At 41.1% G+C, this 23,002-nt stretch overlaps 1 protein-coding gene and 1 non-coding gene across 8 annotated transcripts in view; one reads left to right on the top strand and one right to left on the bottom strand.

Annotated features, from left to right (window-relative positions):
- LDB2 (LIM domain binding 2) overlaps positions 1–23,002 on the top strand; it is an 892,398-nt gene that overhangs the window by 727,349 nt on the left and 142,047 nt on the right. The window lies entirely within an intron of this gene.
- On the bottom strand, positions 2,933–3,070 carry LOC119927695. The gene has a single exon (XR_005450673.1). It is a non-coding gene; the product is annotated as a small nucleolar RNA SNORA7 (small nucleolar RNA).

Raw genomic sequence — 23,002 nt, 5'->3', positions numbered from 1 at the left:
GAAGTCATGCAGAGGCTGGAAGTTTAGTGCCTCTGAAATATGAAGAGGATTAGTAATAAAAAGAAAGTTCTCTTCACTAACTCTCAATAATAATAATAATAATGACACTTGTTAAGCGCTTACTATGTGCAAAGCACTGTTCTAAGTGCTGGGGAGGTTACAAGGTGATCAGGTTGTCCCATGGGGGGCTCACAGTCTTAATCCCCAGTCTCAATCCACTCAGCCATTCAACTCTTTCACTAGTTTCAGTTCAGATGCTCCTAGATTGGAAATTTCCAACGTATGGGTTCTTTGTATTCCTGAGAAGCAGCGTGATATATTGGATAGAGCAGGAGCCCGAGAGTCAGAACATCATGCTCTGCACACAGTAAGCGCTCAATAAATACGACTGAATGAATGAATGAATGGGTTCTAATCCTGGCTCTGCCACTTGTCTGCTGGGTGGCCTTGGGTAAGTTGCTTCACTTCTCTTTACCTCAATTACCTCATCTGTAAAATGGGGATTGAGACTGTTAGGCCGATGTGGAACAGGAACAGTGTCCAACCTGATTTGCTTGTATCCACCCCAGCACTTAGTACAGTCTCCAGCAAGTGCTTAACAAATACCATAATCATTATTATTAATAATAATGATTATAATAGCAATCATTATTATTATTGCTTAAAATGAAGTGACTGGCCTCCGCCCAGTTTATAGGGAATAAATGCTAATGTCATTTCACATCTAGTGCTAACTTGTATCTTTACAATCAAAACAGAAGATCAAAGGTCTGATTGAATAGTAAAAAAAGATAGTTCTCTTGTCTTTTGAGCAGGTTCCTCATTTCCTCTTTTTATTTTTGAGGGAGGGAAGAGGGTATTTGTTAAGCACTCACTATGTGCCAGGCACTGTACTAAACTCTGGTGTAGATACAAAGTTGTCAGGTTGGACGCAGTCCCTGTCCCACACGGGGCTCATGGGCTTAATCCCCATTTTGCACATGAGCTGACTGAGGCACAGAGAAGTGAAGTGACTTTCTTAAGGTCACACCACTGACAAGTGGCAGAGCTGGGATTAGAACATAGGTCCTTCTGACTCCATGGTTTGTGCTCTTCTCACTAGGCCATGCTGCTTGTCCCTTATTATTGTACTTTTTAAGTGCTTACTGTGTGTCAAGCACTGCCCTAACTGTCAAGAAGATAAAAGATAATCAGGCTGGACCCAGTCCTTGTCCTAAATGGGGCTCATTGTCAAAGAATGAGGGGCATTAGAATGGAATTAGGTAATCTGAATAGACCTAATCTAGAAAAAATAGAAACGCTCTCTCTTATTGGATGGTCACCAGAAACTTCTTGTCACTAAATTTCAGTGGTTGGCTATGACATTTACTAGGCACTTGCTAAGTGCCAGCACTGGGGTAGACACGAGATGATCTGATGAAAACACAGCTCCTGGTCCAAATGAGGCTAGCTATTTAAAAGAACTCCATTTTATGGGTGTGGAAATAGTCGCACTCATAAAAATAAAAAGAAGGAGTGTATCCGAATGGATAAAGCCCAGGACTGGGAGTCAGAAGGATCTGGGTTTTAATTCCGACCCTGCCACTTCTCTGCTCTGTGACCTTGGGCAAGTCACTTCACTTCCTGGGCCTCAGTGATCTCATCTTTAAAAAGGGGATTAAGACTGTGAGCCCCATGTGGGAAATTTGATTAGCTTGTATCCACCCCAGTGTTTAGAACAGTGCCTGACTCATAGTAAGTGCTTAACAAATACCTAAAAAAAAGTCACAGAATACTACTACTACTGTTTCTAATAATGGCATTTATTAAGTGCTTTCTATGTGCAAAGCACAGTTCTAAGCACTGGGGAGGTTACAAGGTAATCAGGTTGTCCCATGGGGGGCTCACAGCATTAATCCCCATTTTACAGATGAGGTAACTGAGGCCCAGAGAAGTTAAGTGACTTGCCAAAGTCACACAGCTGACAAGTGGTGGAGCCGGGATGTGAGTGGTTTGCCCACAGTCACACAGCAGGTCAGTGATGGAGCTGGATTTAGAATCTCTCTCCTGAATTCCCAATCTCATGCTCTTTCCACTAAACCTTGCTGCTTCCTTGACTAAATGAGCTTACTGCACACAGTAAGTGCTCAATAAATACAATTGATTGATTGATTGATTGATTGAGTTACAACCCTAAGTTGAAGATATACTTCCAAGCCACAGTTGAAACCAAATAATAGTTCCAAGGAGGTGCAGGTTAAAGCCGGTCTCACTTGGAATGTCGTTGGATGATGGTCCCAAAACAAAAAATTCATTCATTCAATTGTATTTATTGAGCACTTACTGTGTGCAGAGCACTGTACTAAGCGCTTGGGAAGTACAAGTTGGCAACATATAGAGACGGTCCCTACCCAACAGTGGGCTCACAGTCTAGAAGGGGGAGACAGACAACAAAACAAAACATATTAACAAAGTAAAAGAAATAGAATAAATATGTACAAGTAAAATAAATGAATAGAATAATAAATGAGGGCATGAAACAGTCAGCGTTCAGTCAATCACTGTCCAGTGGCTTTGCATCCACATCCAGAATGGCAAAGTGACTTTGAAGGGAATACCGAGTTCTGAATTTTTCCATTCTCTATTAGGACTCAAGTTTGAAAAAAAAAAAGAGCAGTCATATCAATTAAGTATTCACTATGTGCAGAACACTATGCTAAGCACTTGTTGTTGTCTTATGCTATCGAGTCATGTCTGACCCATAATGCCATCATAGATACATCTCTCCCAGAACGCCCCACCGCCATCTGCAGTCGTTCTGGTAGTGGATCCAGAGAGTTTTCTTGGTAAAAATACAGAAGCGGTTAACCATTGCCTCCTTCCATGCAGTAAACTTGAGTCTCCGCCCTCGACTCTCTCTCATCCCGCTGCTGCCCAGCATGGGTGAGTTTTGACCTGTAGCAGATTGTCTTCCATTCGCTAGCCGCTGGCTGAGCTAAGAATGGAAAGGGTAGGCCTCTGCTTGACTCTCCCTCCCGTAGTCGAAACTGGTAGAGTACTTGAAACTCTCCAAGTACGACCCTAAGAGGTGACTAAGCACTTGGAAAAGTACAATGTAACAGAGTTGGTCGACATGTTCCCTGCCCACAAGAAGTTTACAGTCTAGAGGGAAAAGCACATACTTCAGTCCCTTCAGAAACTATTTCTGTACTGGCTGCACAAAGTTAATGAGCTTGGATATATTTTGCTCATTTATTTATGTTTTTGCTTATCCCTATCCACAAAGAACAACGTGGAGAGCAGTGACGCCTAAGGGATGGAGCACGGGACTGGACCTGGATTCTAATTCTGCTCTGCCACTTGTCTGCTATGTGACCTTGAGCAAATCAATTAACTTCACTGTGCCGCAGTTACCTCAGCTGTAAAATGGGGATTAAGATTGTGACCCCTAGGTGGGACAGAGACTGTATCCAACCCGATGATTTTGTATCTACTCCAGTGCTCGGTGCTTAAGAAGAGAAGCAGCGTGGCTCAGTGGAAAGAGCCCGGGCATTGGAGTCAGAGGTCAGGGTTCAAATCCCAGCTCTGCCAATTGTCAGCTGTGTGACTTTGGACAAGTCACTTAACTTCTCTGTGCCTCAGTTCCCTTATCTGTAAAATGGTGATTAAGACTGTGAGCCCCCTGTGGGACAACCTGATCACCTTGTAACCTCCCCAGCGCTTAGAACAGTGCTTTGCACATAGTAAGTGCTTAATAAATGCCATTATTATTATTATTATTGAGAAATACCATTAGGAAAAAAAATAATGCTTTGCTTTCTCTTATTCTTGATCACTTTTTGTGCTCCCGAAATGTCTGGCCGTGTTTAACTGTTCTTAAGAATAGATAGGTTGAAATCTTGAGGTGGTGCCAAAACTCCAAAGACATACGAAGACTCCAAATGGTTCCCCGTTTTATTTTGAGAAGTTCATCTTAATTTTGGTATTTCTTTGTTGAGAAGCTTTGTTTCCAGCTGGTGGCTTTCTGGAAACAGATCATATGAACTAACCCACAGTCTTCACAAAATTTTGCCAGGGCCTCAAGCTTACATATCCGGGTGCTTCTTGACAATGGCGAAAAAAAAAAACTGTGAGCAAAGAACTCTTTCTGTGAAATGTTTCATGAAATGCTGAATCTCTGTGCTTATGGGTCTGCCTTAGTCCACCTCTGAGACGTAATGATCTTCCATCAGTTTTCCTACCCTCTGGTTGCTTCCTAGTCAAGCTGCTAGTCACTTCAAGCAAATTTTTACACTCTTTGGCTCAAACTGCTGGCAGCAGTCCTAAAGACTCGGAGGAAATAATTCCACAAAGTGGCATAAATTAATGTGACTAATTAACATGATGTTAATTATTTGTAAATTGTATGTTTGGATACACATTACTTGAGAGGCATATGTTACATTCAGTGTTTACTGAAACAAGTGACTGCTAATCGCATCTCCTGAGTGCTCCTTTCACACCAGTCAGCAAACAGGCTTCTCAAAACAACAACAACAAAAAATTGTCCTGAGGGAATTCGTGAACTATAACATATAATGAAATGAGCAACTGAAGTGACATGTTACCTTAAAAAGTAAGCAAAAAACACTTTGTAATTGTGTTTGTACATAATAATTGGGCATAGGGAGTCGATTTTATAGATCATTTAATTACCTGAATAAGGGAAGAAAAGTTTCCAAAGCATTTCAGCACATTTTGAATCTCTCAACAGATAGTGCTGCCATGGTACTTTGGAAAAAAAACAAACCTAAAAAACCTTTGAATTCTGTTTGGTTTCGGGAGATCCTTACAAGAAAAAAAACACTACATCACAAAATTACAACCCTGCTTTAAATTTACTCCTCTGATGTTGATTCCTATTAGCAGTAGTACAGTAAAAAGTCTGTCAGCATTTCCATTTTAAATTCTGATTTTTCAAGGGTTTAAAACTCAGCAATAAAAGTCTGCCTGCGGTTGAAACTTGGCATGAAAAACTCCTGGTCCCTGGAGTCAATCAATCTGTTTAGGCATTTTTTTTTTAAGTTCTAAGCCGAGCAATTTTTAAAAGTTTATTCATTTCAGATGTTTTTGTAGACGGCTAACATTCAAAATAAAAGTTACTCTCTTTTCACACATGCACACACACACACACACACACAAATACCTAAGACATCTTGTCAGAACTTTAGCTCTGTTGATGTTTAAAAAGTGATCCATTTCCAAATGAGGTGGCTTTGGTTTGACTCTCATCTCTCATCTGAATATATCCATGCTTTTTACAAGCTTTTAGACTTGTTGTGGCCAGGGAACATATCTTACATCTCTGTTGCATTATACTCTCCCAAGTGCTTAGAACAGTGCTTTGCACCCAATAAGCTCTCAATAAATACTATTGATTGATTGATTTTGATAGCTGGTGGGGGGGAGAGGGGAAGTTAGCTCTCTGAGGTTGATACATTTAGCCATCTTGTGTCATCTGTATTCCAAGAGATAACAGATAAAAGGTGTAGCAGCCTTGAGTCACCCTGAAAGATGAGGAGCTGAGCAAAAGGCTGATTTTACAGCCTAAACTTCCTGGCTTGATAAACAAGGAAGCCCAACTCATTCAGTACAGCTCATTTATTAAGCATGGTGAAGTAATCAATCAATCAATCGTATTTATTGAGTGCTTACTGTGTGCAGAACACTGTACCAAGTGCTTCAGAGAGTACAATATAACAAAATTAGTAGACACTCCTCGCCCACAGTGAGTTTACAGCCTACAGGGGGAGAAAGACATGAATGTAAATAAATAATTTATGGATATTATTTATCCATATTATTATTATTTGAGAAGCAACGTGGCTCAGTGGAAAGAGCACGGGCTTTGGAGTCAGATGTCATGGGTTCCAATCCCGGCTCTGCCAGTTGTCAGCTGTGTGACTTTGGGCAAGTCACTTGACTTCTCTGGGCCTCAGTGACCTCATCAGTAAAATGGAGATGAAGACTGTGAGCCCCTCATGGGACAACCTGATCACCTTGTAACCTCCCCAGCACTTAGAACAGTGCTTTGCACACAGTAAGTGCTTATTAAATGCCATCATTATTATTATTATTATCATTATATTATAAATACATTATGACTATGAAGCAGATTGGCCTAGAGGAAGTAGTACAGAACCCGGGAGTCAGGAAACTCGGATTCTTATCAAGGCTCCACCACCTGACTGCTTTGTGAGACCTTGGACAAGTGACTTAACCTCGCTGAGCTTCAGTTTCCTCATCCGTAGTGGGGGTCAAATGCCTGTTGTTCCCCCACCTAGACTGTGATGGAGAAGCAATATGGCTCTAATGGGTTCTAATCCCATCTCTGCCACTTGTCTGCTGTGTGGCCTTGGGCAAGTCACTTAACTTCTCTGGGCCTCAGTTCACTCATCTGTAAAATGGGGATGGAGACTGTGATCCCCACTGTGTCCAACCCGATCTGCTTGTATCCACCCCAGCTCTTAGAACTGTGCTTGGCTCATAGTAAGCACTTAACAAATTCCATCATTATCATTAGTATTATTATTATCCCCAAGTAGGAGAGGAACTGTGTCCTACCTGATTATCTCGTATCTACCCCAAAGTTTTGTACAATGCTTGGCATATAGTAAGTGCTTATCATTATTATCATTGTTATTTTCATTACTACTACTACTAGTAGAGTGACCAGCATTCCGGACATCACTTTGCCAACTTCACAGCGTAAATTATGTAATGTAACAAAACCTGCATTAAGTAAGAGTGTCGTAAGGTCCCGGGTGAAACTATTATTCATTCATTCATTCATTCAATCATATTTATTGAGCGCTTACTGTGTGCAGAGCACTGTACTAAGCGCTTGGGAAGTACAAGTTGGCAACATATAGAGACTGTCCCTACCCAACAGTGGGCTCACAGTCTGAGCATGTTCCCGGGAGTCAGACCTCAGACCCCACCCTTTATTGCTCCAATCAATCAATCAATCGTATTTATTGAGTGCTTACTGTGTGCAGAGCACTGTACTAAACGCTTGGGAAGTACAAGTTGGCAACATATAGAGACGGTCCTTACCCAACAGTGGGCTCACAGTCTGAGCATGTTCCCCGGAGTCAGACCTCAGACCCCGCCCTTTATTGTTCCAGAGCTATTCATCCCCAGAAATCCTCAGGACTGAGTGGGGATCCCTCTTGGGTCCCCACTGTGAATTACCAGGGATCAGCCATCGCTGGGATCTCCCCCGGGAGCCTCGGGATGGACAGGTTCTAAACTAAACCCGGAATACAAGGGGGAGACCATCAAGCTGAGGCAACCAAAGAGGATATTTTCATCTAGTAAATAATAATTATAATGTTGGTATTTGTTAAGCGCTTACTACTCGCCAATCACTGTTCTAAGCGCTGGGGGAGATCCAAGGTAATCAAGGTTGTCCCACGTGGGGCTCACAGTCTTAATCCCCATTTTACTGACGAGGAAACTGAGGCCCAGAGAAGTCCAGTGACTTGCCCAAAGTCACACAGCTGACAAGTGGAAGAGCCGGGATTAGAACCCATGGCCTCTGACTCCCAAGCCCGAGCTCTTTCCACTGAGCCATACGGCAGTCAAGGTCTTGGCCATTGCCACTGGAAATGGTTGCTTCACAATGTCTGCCTTCTTCTAAACACGTATCTTGGTATTCCTTTTTCCTCTGGACTGCAAATTTGTTGTGGACAGGACTTGTATCTATTCTATTGTTATTATTTATTATACTCCCTAAGGGCTTAGTACAGTGCTCTACACAAAGTAAGTGTTCACTAAATATGATTGACTGACTGACCTTAATATTATGTTATACATAAGCTAGACTTCTAGACTGTGAGCCCACTGTTGGGTAGGGACCGTCTTTATATGTTGCCAACTTGTACTTCCCAAGTGCTTAGTACAGTGGTCTGCACACAGTAAGTGTTCAATAAATACAATTGAATGAATGAATGAATGAATGAATAAGCACTCCTCCCTGAGCTTATGGGCCATTGTGATCCCCAGATCATTCAATACCATGCTTAAACATGGCTTTCCCTACCTCAACATTCATATCTGCACCGTTCTTCCTGAGCAGGGAATGTGTTTACCACCTCTGTTGTACTGTACTTTCCCAAACACTTAGAACAGTGCTCTGCATACGGTAAGCACTCAATAAATACAGTTGATTGATTTTTGCCTTCAGCCGAGTAAATGAGTCACACATTTCCTTGTAAATGTGATTAAATTTAATAGCTCCTTCCCTCTCCAAGTCAAGTTCATTTCTTTTAAGTGGTATTTGTTGTTAAGTACTTATTATGTACTTACTAAGTGCTTACATACTAAACACTGGGGAGTTCTTCAAAAGTCGTCAAGTCCTTTCCTACCCATAGCAACTCCATGGACACACCCCCTCCAGAACATCCTGTCTTCTGCTAAAAAGTTGTGTATGTGTATACTAATAATGGTATTTATTAAGCGCTTACTATGTGCCAAGCACTGTTCTAAGCACTGAATTATGGTATTTGTTAAGCACTTACTATAGGTGAAGCACTATTCTAAGCGCTGGGGTAGATAAAGGTAATCAGGCTGTCCCATATGGGGCTCACAGTCTTAATCCCCATTTTACAGATGAGGTAACTGAGGCACAGAGAAGTTAAGGTGTGTAACCGTAGCATACTGAGGTGCCTTCAAGGTCCTACTGAGAGCTCACCTCCTCCAGGAGGCCTTCCCAGACTGAGCCCCCTCCTTCCTCTCCCCCTTCTCCCCCCGTCCATCCCCCCACCTTACCTCCTTCCCTTCCCACAGCACCTGTATGTATGTATATATGTTTGTACGTATTTATTACTCTATTTATTTATTTTACTTGTACATATTTATTCTATTTATTTTATTATGTTAATATGTTTTGTTTTGTTGTCTGTCTCCCCCTTCTAGACCGTGAGCCCGCTGTTGGGTAGGGACCGTCTCTATATGTTGCCAAATTGTACTTCCCAAGCACTTAATACAGTGCTCTGCACACAGTAAGCGCTCAGTAAATACAATTGAATGAATTGAATGAATGAAAGTTAATCATGTCGGACATTTCCCACATGGGGCTCACAGTCTTATTCCTCACTTTACAGATGAGATAATTGGAGCACAGGGAAGTGACTTGCCCAAGATCACTCAGCAGATGAATGGCACCGCTGGGATTAGACTTCCAGGGCCATGCTCTTCCTACTAGGCCATGCTGTTTCTTATTAGGAATGAGAATTTTGAATTCTAACCCCAAGGGGCTCACCATCCCATCCAATGTGCTTGACGGAATGCAGAGAGCATGGTTTTTATGGAAAATGTCATGCTCATTTCACTCCTCTAATGCCAGCCTCCTTACTGAATCTTGATCTCATCTTATCTCACCGTCAAGCCCTCACCCACATGCTGCTTCTGGCCTGGAACTCCCTCTGTCTTCATATCCTACAGAGGGACATTCTCTCCACCTTTAAAGCCTCATTAAAATTATATATATCCTCCAAAAGGCCTTCCCTGACTAAGCCCTCATTCCTCCTACTTCTTCTGTATCACCCCGAGCTTCGACATGCACCGTTTATTCACCTTAGCCCCGTGACACTTATGTACATATCTGTAATTTGTTTTAATGTGTACCCCCTCTTAGGCTGTAATCTCTTGGAGAAGCAGCATGGCTCAGTGGAAAGAGCACGGGCTTTGGAGTCAGAGGTCATGGGTTCAAATCCCAGCTCCACCAGCTGTCAGCTGTGTGACTTTGGGCAAGTCACTGAACTTCTCTGTGCCTCAGTAACCTCATCTGTAAAATGGGGATTAAAGCTGTGAGCCCCCCATGGGACAACCTGATCATCTTGTAACCACCCCAGGTCTTAGAACAGTGTTTTGCACATAGTAATCACTTAACAAATACCATTATTATTATTATTATTTGTGGGCAGGGAACATATCTACCAACTCTGTTATATTGTACTTTCCCAAGTGCTTAGTAGTGTTCTGCACACAGTAAGCACCAATAAATACATTTGATTGATTTATTAAAATGCTTATCCCATAAATGGCCACTTGAACTATTCCTCCAAGATTGATGTTACAAATGGGTGTTTTTGATATCTGGACTACTTTCCCAAGTATGAAAGTGTTGTCTATAGGTTTTTCATTTTCAGGGTAGTCCTCTTTTTTTATTATTATTACCTAGGGGACAATATTCACTCTTTCCAGGTTTCCTTATCCTTATTCCATTTCTTCTAAAAATAATTAATAAATAAAAAATAAAAAATTGCTACTGGTTCTGTTCCATCCATCATCATCCAATTTTTTAAGAACCTTAGAAAAGAAGTCATCAAGGTTTCCAACTTGAATGCATTTAATCTATTTGGGCAGTCTTCAATGCATCCATTCCTCCTTCATGTGGCTTCCTGGCCTCCCACTCTAGTTATGACTCAACATTTCTGACCCGAAGTGACTTTTTTGTGAAAACAGAAATCTAAAAAAAGATTAAAAGTATGAATTTTCAATCTCTCTCATTTGGAACTTTTTTTCCTTGCCTAACAATGAGAATACAACTTTTTTTTTATCCCTCTCTTATGCTGCACTTTTACAAAAACTGATCTCCTTGTTTTCTTCTCCTCTTCCACCAGTAGAATGCAATTCATTTATCTCTTGATTTTTCCAGTTGTTTATCCTATCACACCCAGAACCATGTTATCACCCCCTGTTTCCTGGGGCTAATGGATTTTGCTGCCCTCCCCTAAGCTGGAATTTAAGGCATCATGCTGTTAATCAGTTGAAATTTCTGACCGCTTACAGTGTGCAGCGCACTGTACTAAGTTTTTAGGAAAGCACCATGCAGTAGAGTTAGTAGACACACTCCCTGCCATCTAATTGGAGCAGCTGCCCCAATTCAATAATAATAATGGTATTTGTTAAGTGCTTAATATGTGCCAAGTGCTGTTCTGAGTACTGGGGTAGATATAAGGTGATCTGGTTGTTCCACCTGGGGCTCACAGTCTTAATCCCCATTTTATACATGAGGGAACTGAGGCACAGAGAAGTTAAGTGACTCTTCCAGTGGCGGCATCTGAATTAGAACCCAAGACCTCTGCCTCTCAAGCCCAGGCTCTTTCCACTAAGCCATGCAGTTTCTCATTAACTGATTTGATTAACTGATTGAAACCTTGCTGTCCTCCCCCAGTGTCCACCTTGATAACCAACACCACCATTCCAGTAGGGACTGATCACTCTGGTGTGTGAAAGCCCTGCCCTGCCTGTTACTCCTATTAGAAATCTCTCTTCTCCCTTCAATTAGCAATTTCTAGCTGATGGAGCTATTGACATTTTGACCTTGGGCAGGTGCTGTTTTTCCTAATGTCAGATAGTGCAACCACATCTGGGTTAGCTATCTACAATAATAATAATGATAATAATGTTGATATTTGTTAAGCGCTTACTATGTGCAAAGCACTGACCAAATGTTTTGCAGGCAGAGGAAGGGAAAAAGAAGACAGGTGAGACTCGATCAGTAAATCAATCAATGGTATTTACTGAGCATTTACTGTGTGCAGAACACTATATTAAGGGATGACATAGTGGATAGAACATGGGTTTGAGAGTCAGAGGGTCATGGGTTCTAATTCTGGCTCTGCCGCTTCTCTGCTGTGTGACCTTGGACAAGTCACTTTACTTCTCTGGGCCTCAGTTACCTTATCTGTAAAATGGGGATTGAGACTGTGAGCCGCACATGGCATAGGGACTGTGTCCAACCTGATTTGCTTGTATCTACCCCAGCATTTAGTGCACATTGTAAGCACTTAACAGATGCCATAATTATTATTATAAATCTGGTAGGATAAAAGGCTAGACCCAGCCATGCTCAAAGAAGGGACTCAAACTCATCAGTTGAATGGCTGAATTTGAATACAGTCTTCTTCTGAGGCTATTTTTTCCACACACCTGAATTTTACTCTCCCAGAGGGATGGGATCCTTTAGAAAAGTAATTCCGAGGGTTAAATGTTGGCCAACCACATTGTAAATTCAGTTAAATGTATAACTGCCTTCAAACTCACCATCCAGACCAGGAATCCAGAAATCTCCTGAGAGTGAGCGTACTCAGTAATTCAAAGCAATCGGTTGAGGCAATGAAGTACGAAGCCGAGTTCTACATTCCTTTGCTTTTGTGACTTCTCAGGCTTAGTATTTTCTTCTTTAAAAGTTTTCCAATATGGAGTAAAAGTTTAAACAGACCACTTTGTAATTTTCAGATGTTTTACATCAATTTATTTTCTCTGTTACATTAAAAAAAGTCGCCCTTCTTTTCACTTCAGAAACTCTCAGCTTCTGAATCCTTCATCTGTGAATTAATTATCTCTGGTATAGATGCAGTTTGAATTTAGCTAATATCGTTAACGGAATGTGCTCTTATGGAAATGTTCAAAACCTGTGAGGATTTTAAGAAAAATGAGTTCTGAGAGATTGAAAACTATTAGAAGTTGAATAGTCATTTCCTCATTATAATTCCTCATAATATAATGTATGTGCTGTACATTGACTTTTTAAGACTTCTCTTAAAAACAGCTAAAATTGGTGCTAATAGTGTAGAAATAATGGTATAAGTCCTTACTACAGACTGCGGTGTATCTCTCTCACTCCGGCTCCAAGATCCTCACAAACAGGTTGTGCTCAGTGATGTTCCCAGACCTGAATTATGACCACATAATGAATGATATAGCTGCAACCCAGCAGTGGTTAGAAAGCTGAGAAAAATGAGAATGGCATGAATGAATGGAATCTACTGATCCAAGCGAACAGAACTTGAAAATTATTAAGCAGTCTTTCAGGGCTGTTTCTGTCATAGCATTTAAGGGAAATTGTGTTCCCATACCTCTTGATCCAGCCATTCATATATTGGAGACATAAAAAATCACATTTGGTATTTTCACTGAATTGCCCAACCTTTTGCAAGAAACAGTCACTCACAGACTGAAGAGCCAGTCGTGGATTATCTGGGGTTCTCGTTTCTTCTCCTCCTTCCTTATGCTGCCCAAATTGTGTCTGTTTTGCAGTTTGTAGCATCTCCTCTATTCCTTCATTTCCCACTTGGGTTAGAGTGGTAGTAAAATTTCATTTAACTACTTGCTCCACATTCTGGAAGACTTTGTGGGGGCAAAGAGGTCTCCATCATATTATTGTCCGCACCCTTCCTCTTGCTTAGAACACCCTCCTCTTCATATCTGGCAGACTATTATGCACATAGAGCAGTGCTTGGCACACAGTAAGCACTTAATAAATGCCATCGGATTATTATGCTGCTCCTGCAGGAAAACTTCCCTGAGTAATGCATTAATTCATTGTTATATTTAATGAGTGCTGTGTGCAGAGCTCTGTACTAAGTGCTTGGGAAAGTACAATACAACAATGAATAGTGACTTTTCCTGCCCACAATGAGCGTACAGTCCAGAGGGATGGTGCAGGCATCAATACAAATAAATAAAATAACAGATCTGGACATAGGTGCTGTGGGGCTGGGAGAGGGGGAAAGCAAAGGGAGCAAGTCAGGTTGATCCAGAAGGGAGTGGGAGTTGACTGTGAGCCCACTGTTGGGTAGGGATTGTCTCTATATGTTGCCAACTTGTACTTCCCAAGGGCTTAGTACAGTGCTCTGCACACAGTAAGCACTCAATAAATATGATTGATTGATTGATTGATTGATGAGGAAAAGTAGGGCTTAGTCTGGGAAGGCCTCTTGGAGGAGATGATCCTTCAATAAGGCTTTGAAAGTGGGGAGAGTAATTATCAGATTTGAGGTTGGAGGGCATTCCAGGCCAATCTAATCTAAATAGTCCAGTCTAAACTAATCTCACCTCTCCCTACCCTAATAATAAAAGTAACAATAATTGTTGCATTTGTTAAGTGTTTACTATTCCCCAAGTGCTTTACTAAGCACTGGGGTTGAAACAATATAAGCAGGTTAGACATAGAACATACAGTCTAACGGGGGAGAGGACAGGTATTTTATCCCCACTTTATAGGTGAGGTAACTGGTCATAAAGGAAGCAAGAAGCAGAGTCAGGATTAGAACCCAGGTCCTCTGAATACCACATCTTTGCTATTTCCACTGAAGTAGAATCTTGTCATCCAAGTGAGTGATTGACTTTGAAATAAGTTACAGGTAGGGGAAGCAACCAATATAAAAATATGCAAGAAGCCCCTAATGGACTGTGAGCCCATTGTTGGGTAGGGATTGTCTCTGTCTGTTGCCAAATTGTACTTTCCAAGCGCTTAGTACAGTGCTCTGCACACAGTAAGCGCTCAATAAATACAATTGAATGGATGAATGAAGGTCTCTTTAATCTACTGATGCAAATACAGGCAAATACTGAATCCTATTGATTGATTAATTATTGCCAAAAATAGTGTTTTGGATTAGCTGTATATTTTATTACCACCCCCACAACAGTTATGTACCTATCCATCAAATGTATTTTAATGTCTGTCCCTGTGAGTAGGGATCATATATACTTATTCTATTTACTGTACTTTTCCAAATGTTTAAGTACAGTGCTCTGCACACAGTAAGCACTCAGTAAATAACACTGATTAATTAGCCATGTTCCTTTGGTATCCTATATTTCTGTCTCCCCCTCTAGACTGTAAGCTTGTTGTGGGCAGGGAATGAGTCTGCCAACTCTGTTTTATTGTACTCTCCCAAGTGCTTAGCACAGTTCTCTGCAAACAGTAAGTGCTCAAAAAATACCATTGATGATGATGTATTCCATTTATTCACATAACCAAGAGGTGATTGCATGTAACCAAGGAGGTGACTGCATAAAACCGAGCACAAAACAAAGCATGGAATTATATTTTTTCCTTCAATTTGATTCAGAATTTTTCTTCAGTCGTTTTAAGCAGCAACACCTTCCCAACAGATGAACTAAAAAAAATAAAATGGAAAAGGAAGGAGAAAAATGAAGAGGTAACGCAAAGAGGGAAAGGAGAAGTGTACAAAAAAAGGGGTGGGGTCATAGAGGTTAATTGACTGGGATATAGGAAAACTAGGGATGAAGGAAAGGAAACTCAGTGAACAGTACACTAACTGCTTGCATGAAAGACTCAGTCAGGAGACTGGCTAAGTTGGTGAGACAGTGTTTCAGCAATTTGCTGGACATATTTGCTTTAGTCCTTGGTCTGTACTAGAAGAGATCTGTCAAAATTAGAATTTCCTCGAGTGGTTGCAATAAATCTCCAGTGCATTCATCATTCCTGTTACCCTAGGCATAAACAAGATCACTTAATAGAGTTGATTTGCCATTTTTAATGACATTCCAGGAGGATTGGTTTCTTTGCCAAAGACAACTCTAGAGCAAGGGTTTTCATAAAACCTGAGTGAGCACTTAAAATCAACAAAACAATTGCTCAGCAAAAACCACAGGAATAGTTTCTCTTTGCTGCCTGAATACTGAAGAGTAAGAGGAGGATGGTTTAAAAAGACATTTTCAATTTGCTGAAAAATTCTCATTTCAAAAGGTTTTCCAAAAAATTTAAAGCTATTTAAGTGAAGAATAGTTTAATTCTTTATATGAGGCATTCACTTGCAGTTTTAAATAGATCACCAGCTCTTCTATATCAAGAGGAAAACTGTGAAGTATTATAAATATAGAGTCGATGTAATACTTTCAAATGCTAAAAAATCTGTAATATGAGTAATTAGCTTTGGATAATCACCACTTGCTTAGTCCTAGTCTTTCCAGAAACTTGAAGTAGCACTTTGAATCTGGAATATCATAGGCACACATGAATTGTTCCTCTGTAATATCTGAAGATATTTTACAATTGTTTGGTGAGAGAATAACAATCAAGATTCATGTCCTCTTGTTCAAAAATATTTTACGTTTATTGAATCATTTTAGGAAATGTTCTGTCATCATTCTAGTATGAAAAAAATCCATCATTTCCAAAGAAACCTCCCAGAAATATCATTAGTAGGCAATGAAATGAAAACAGGGGAATTAAAAGTAATATAAAATATTATCCTTTTTCCTAGTATTCAATCCTAAACTCTTTGATCTTGGTTAAATTTGTATTCTTACTAATCCTGTCCTGTTTTGGCAAGCTGTACTGAAAAAGGTTTCCCAATATGAGACTGTCCAAACTGTGAGTGAGTGGTCAGGTCAATAAAACCATTTCTATTGATAAACTGGGAAATCTGAAGGAGTGCTTTACCATGAGGTGTTCAGTTGAGAAGAAGGAAGATACTTAACATCCTGTTCTGGAAAAATGACTGCTGCTTATTAGGACTTGGAGAAGATGGGAAGGCATCTTGAAAAGTGTGACTGTCATTACTGTGGAATTTGTTAAGTGTTTACTTGCGTACTAAGCACTAGGGTAGATAGAAGACCATCAGCTCAGACACTGTCCCTGTCCTCCATCGGCTCACAGTCTAAGTGTGTGGGTAGGGGGGTAGGGGGAGTGAATGGGTAATTACCCCCATTTTGCAGGTGAAGAAACTGAGGAACGGAGCAATTAAGAGACTCGTCCAAGGTCAAAGAGCAGGCAGGTGGCAGAGCTGGGATCGGAACACAGGTTCTTTTACTCCCAGGCCTCTGCTCTTTCCACTGAGCCACACTGCTTCTCAGTTGACTACATTAGCAGCCATCACGGGAAGTGGAGAGTTACATTTTCAAAACCACGTGTATCATTCCAAAATGTGATGCACTTCTTCTGTACTCAGTTGGGAACTGGGCCTGTGATTTCCACTGAGGAAAATGCTTTAGGGCAGAAAAGCTTCAACCCACAGAATTTCCTCAGTTGACATTTGAAACGCTGTCTAGACTTCTTTTAGATGAGTTCATGAAAATCAATCTATTCACAATGAGGTTCTGTTCATAAAATTTTGACGAGTCTAATAATAACAAATATAATGATCATCATAATCCTAGTGGTATTTAAGTAGCTACCATCTGCCAAGCACCATGCTAAGGACTGGGGTAAATATATAAGAATCAAGTTGGTTGTAGTCCCTGCCCAAACAGGGCTCTTAGCCAAAGTTTGGGGAGAATACACCTTTACTGCCTATTTTGCAGAAGAGGGAACTGAGGCATAGATAAATTAAATAATGACTGGCAAAGTTTGCACAGCAAACAATGGCCTAGCCAGGATTTGAAACCGTTTTATAATGGTACATGGGATGGCAGAATCCTAGAAGAGATTCAGTCACTGCTGGAAATCCAGCAATCATTTTAAAGTGCTTATTAGCCCACAGCCAAAATTCATTTGAGCCAGCCTAGTTCCATTCAGCTCTTAGACACCCAGTAAGCACTTATCAAATGCCATAAAAAAAAAAAAGATACACAGGTTCAGGGGAATTTGCATGGTTTCTCCAAGATCCCACCTAGGACTCAACTCTCAGGTGATTTGAAGGCAATCAGCCAGCCCAGGTTTCCAAGCTGACCAGCAAGAAGAGAGTTAATGATTGTCCAAATCAAAGCACAAACCCTTTGCCACAGTGATTGAAGAAGAGTGGAAAGAGAGTGTACTGGGATGAGCTTTTATGGGATGATTCTTTGGAGAATGGGAAATGACTTATTGGGAGTGGATTGGAAATGGTAAATGCTCTTTGAAAGAGAAGCCAGTCTGAGCAGAGGGACAAACCTAACAGCCCGAGCTCAGAATTGCAATATCTACAAATCCACATATGCAACAAAACGTGCATAGCTGAAGCACCAAAACCTGTTCTTTTCAACAGAGTTCTGCAAGGGAGGTCCTCGAGACTGCAATAATAATAGTAATTGTGGTACTTGTTAAGGACTTCCTATGTGCCAGGCACTGTACTAAGCGCTGGGGTCAATACAAGATAATCAGGCTGGACACATATGACGTGGGGCTCACAGCCTTCATCCCATTTTACATATGAGGAAACTGAATCACAGAAGTGAAGTGACTTGCCTAAGGTCACACAGCAGACAAGTGGCAGAGCCGGGATTAGAACCCAGGACCTTCTGACACCCAGGCCCATGCTCTACTCATTAGGCCACACTGCTTCTGCTTCTCTGTAAGAGCCTTATGGGCAGAGGATATGTCTACCAACTCTACTGTATTGTTCTCTCCCAAGTGCTTCGTACAGTGCTCAGCACACAGTAAGTGTTCAAAAACTACTATTGATTGATGGATGGATTGATGGATGGGCCTGAAGTTCATCTGGAAATCTTTGAAATCTCTGAACGTGCAAACAAGTCTCTTACTATTCTCACATTAAAGAATCATGTGAGGAAAGAGTTTTCTTGGCAAACGAATAGTACAATTCGACTCTAATTCCCTTCTTAGAACAACTATTTGGTCAAGGTGACCCAGAGAGATGGAAGGAGTCTATAGAATTGTTAAGGGAAAATATAGAGAGGTTTTTCTCTTTATATTTCTGAGTTGAGGGTGGTAACTCTCATTGGACAGGACTGCAATCTTGCCCTGTTTTTGTTAAAATGTCGTAAATCCTTTGTTAGAGCCTGGATTATTTGTAACCATCGATCCTGCATACACATTTTTCTTAATTCATTTCAGTGGTCCAAGTTGAATAAAAGAGAAATAGGAGATATAAAAGATTGTCAATCTTAACAGTGGAAAAGTGCTACTTTAATTCAATTTACAATTTTATTTTAGTATTAGTCATGTGTTATTTGCTCACAATTCATAGTCTCTTTCAACTTTATTTCAATTTATCATCATCATCATCATCAGATATTTGCATGCCCATATGGTTCATAGCCTTGGGCCAAACACTCTGGAATTTCTAAAGTTTTAGTAGTTATGACCTCAAATCTCAAAGCAATTTTGAATATTCAAGGTCAGTAAAGCTGGCACAGATATGGGATGAATATATTCACGGACTACCTAGCTCTCAAGTATTCTGACTGGATGCCCTCACACCATTTTTCCAGCTTGGAACTCCCAACCTTTCTCCTTCCATTTCTCCCTCCCTCCCTCCCCTTATCCTGACAGACCACAGTCCTCCCCAAATTCAAAGCCCTCCTGAAAGTCCACCTCCATCAGCCTTCCATGATTAATTCCCCAAATATCAAGTTTTATTAACCAATCTGTCATCTCTAGCATTTAACAATCTATAAATTCAATCATATTTGTTGATAACCTACTGTGTGCAGAGCACTGTACTGTGCACTTGGAAAGTACAATACAGCAATAACGAGAGACAATCCCTGCCCACAATGGGCTCACAGTCTAGAGGGAAATGAAAGAACCAATGAGAAGACTCCACTCTCCAAATAAATGAAAAAAAGGCACTATAGAAAGACACTAGGAATGGTTGTCTAGGACAAGCACTGGTTTTTATGTTGCTCAATTCTTCTCTTCACTTTCAGAACTTCACCTTTCTTAACAGGCAGGCTTAGATTTCTCCTGCTTGCTTCCAACCTGATTTGGGGAGGAGGATTTTTAGCAAATCTTCATTTAGTTTATCTTGAAATATAACAGGGTGAACATTGTTTTTAATGTTTAAGAAAGTTACCCTATGGCTCTTGTGTTTATAATAATAATAATAATAATAGTAATAATAATAATAATAATAGTATTTGCTAAGCACTTACCATGAGATGCAGCATGGCTCTGTGGAAAGAGCCTGGGCTTGGGAGTCAGAGGTCGCCGGTTCTAATCCTGGCTTCTAATCCACTTGTCAGCTGTGTGACTTTGGGCAAGTCACTTAACTTCTCTGTGCCTCAGTTACCTCATCTGTAAATGGGGATTAAGACTGTGAGCCCCACATGGGACAATCTGATCTCCTTATATCCCCCCCAGCACTTAGAACAGTGCTTTGCACACCCTAAATGCTTAACAAATACCATTATTATTATTATTATTATTATTATCATTATTATTATTATTATCATTATTATTATTATCAGTATTATTATTACAAGCAAAGCCCTGTTCACTGGGGTTAATACAAGCCAATTAGGTTTGACAAAGTCCCTGCCCCAATCTATGATATTTATTGAGCACTTACTTTATGCAACGCATCACACTAAGTTCTTGGGAGAGTATAATAGAGAACATAGACATGATATCTGGTTAAAGGGGCTTCCAGCCCTTAGAGGAGTGCATGGCACATAGTAAGTGCTTAATCAATCAATCAATCAATCATATTTATTGAGCACTTACTGTGTGCAGAGCACTGTACTAAGCACTTGGGAAGTACAAGTTGGCAACATGTAGAGACGGTCCCTACCCAACAGTGGGCTCACAGTCTAGAAGGGGGAATTAATAAATACTTAGATGGTATTAACAAATACCATTATTATTATTATTATTATTATTACAATCCACTGGGAGATACAGGCACTAAAATGAATTAGAGGAAGGGAGAAATCAAGTGTGAGTATTGTGGGGATGTGGGTAGTTTACCCAAGCGTTCAAGGAGTACAGGTGCAAATGCAGAGATGACAACATTGTTGTTGTCTTATCAATCAGTCAATCAATCGTATTTATTGAGCACTTACTGTGTGCAGAGCACTGTACTAAGCGCTTGGAAAGTACAAGTTGGCAACATATAGAGACAATCCCTACCCAACAGTGGGCTCACAGTCTAAAAGCTGTCCAGTCGTGTCTGGCCCGTAGCGACGCCATAGATACATCTCTCCCGGAATGCCCCACTTCCATTGGCAATCATTCTGGTAGTGGATCCATCGATTTTTCTTGGTAAAAATATGGAAGTGGTTTACCATTGCCTCCTTCCCTGCAGTAAAGGAGTCTCTGCTCTCGACTCTCTCCCATGTCGCTGCTGCCCAGCATGGGGAGTTTTGACTTGTAGCAGTTTGCCTTCCCCTCACTAGCCACTGCCCAAGGTAGGAATGGAATGGGTAGGCCTCTGCTTGGCTCTCCCTCCTGTAGTTGTGACTGGTAGTCGGGAGAAAAAATGGGGTGGGAGAGTGAGAGATTAGTTAGGGAAGGCTTCCCTAGAAGAGATATTCCCTCTCCAGACTGTAAACTCATTGTCGGCAGGGAATGTGTCTATGAATTCAGTTATATATTATACTCTCCCAAAAACTTCGTATAGTGCTCTGCAAACAGCAAGTAACCAATAAATGATAATAATGGCATTTGTTAAGCACTTACTATGTGCAAAGTACTGTTCTAAGCACTGGGGGGGGATACAAGGTGATGAGGTTGTCCCACATAATAATAATAATAATGATGACATTTATTAAGCGCTTACTATGTGCAAAGCACTGTTCTAAGCACCGGGGAGGTAACAAGGTGATCATGTTGTCCCAAAGGGGGCTCACAGTCTTCATCCCCATTTTCCAGATGAGGTAACTGAGGCACAGAGAAGTGAAGTGACTTGCCCAAAGTCACACAGCTGACAGGTGGCGGAGCCGGGATTTGAACCCATGACCTCTTACTCCAAAGCCCGGGCTCTTTCCACTGAGCCACGCTGGCTCGCAGTCTTAATCCCCATTTTACAGATGAGGCGACTGAGGCCCAGAGAAGTTAAGTGACTTGCCCAAAGTCACACAGCTGACAAGTGGCGGAGCCAGGATTAGAACCCATGACCTCTGGCTCCCAAGCCCGTGCTTTTTCCACTGAGCCACGTTGTTTCTCTAAATGTGATTGATCAATTGATTGAGAAGTCAGTTTAACAATAATAATAGTAATTATAGTGTTTGTTGAGCACTTACTATGTGTCAAGCACTGTACTTTGTGCTGGGATGTAGACAAGCATATCGGGTTGGACACAGTCCCTATCCTGCATGGGGCTCACAGTCTTAATCCCCATTTTACAGATGAGGGAACTGAGGCCCAGAAAAATGAAGCGATTTGCCCAAGGTCACAGAGCCGACAAATGGCAGAGTGGAGATTAGAACTCATGACCTTCTGATTCCCAGGTCCGGGCTCTATCCACTACGCCATACTGCTTCTCAGTAAGGCTTTGGAAATGGGAAACAGTGGTGGTATGTCAGATGTGAAGGGGAGGGAGTTCCAATAAGGAGCAAGGGCATGAGTTAATCAATCAATTGTATTTATTGAGTGCTTACTGTGTGCAGAGCACTGTACTAAGCACTTGGGAAGTACAAGTTGGGTTAAAGGAGTCATCGATGAGAGAGAAGAGCATATATTCCTCTTCAGTATTTGTGTTTGCTAATTCTCCTCTATTGTACTCTCCCAGGTGCTTTGTACAGTGCTCTACTCACAGTAAGCGCTCAATTAATACCATTGATTGATTTAGGTATTTATCATTATTGAACTGTACATTCAGCAGGAGTCAGAGGCCATGGGTTCAAATCCCAGCTCTGCCAGTTGTCAGCTGTGTGACTTTGGGCAAGTCACTTAACTTCTCTGTGCCTCAGTTACCTCATCTGTAAAATGGGGATTAAGACTGTGAGCCCCCTGTGGGACAACCTGATCACCTTGTAATCTCCCCAGCACTTTTATTCATTCATTCATTCAATCGTATTTATTGAGCGCTTACTGTGTGCAGAGCACTGTACTAAGCACTTGGGAAGTACAAGTCGGCAACATATAGAGACGGTCCCTACCCAACAACGGGCCTACAGTCTAGAAGCACTTGGAACAGTGCTTTGCAAATAGTAAGAGCTTAATAAATGCCATCATTGTTATTACTTTGCATACATTTTAGTGCTTATTTCCTCCATTACAGTGTAAACTCCCTGTGGGCAGGGAATATTTCTCTTGACTGTTTTGTACTTTCCAAACACTTAGTACAGTGCTTTACTACTACTCGATTTGCTTGTATCCACCCCAGTGCTTAGTTCAGTGCCTGGCACATAGTAAGCACTTAACAAAAATCACAATTATCATTATTATTAATATTATTCTCCCCTTCTAGAGTGTAGGCACCTTGTAGGCAGGAGTCATGTCTAACAACTTTATTGTATTGTACTCCCCCCAGCGCTTGGTACAATTCTCCGCATGCAGGTGGCACTCAGTAAATAGCATTGCTACTTGGATGCATACAGAAACAGCGAGGTTTGGTGG

The sequence above is a fragment of the Tachyglossus aculeatus genome, chromosome 4 (genome assembly GCF_015852505.1).
Source record: "Tachyglossus aculeatus isolate mTacAcu1 chromosome 4, mTacAcu1.pri, whole genome shotgun sequence".
NCBI classification, from domain to species: Eukaryota; Metazoa; Chordata; class Mammalia; order Monotremata; family Tachyglossidae; genus Tachyglossus; species Tachyglossus aculeatus.
Note: the sequence above shows the minus strand (reverse complement) of the source record. Positions and strands in the feature narration are given on the sequence as shown.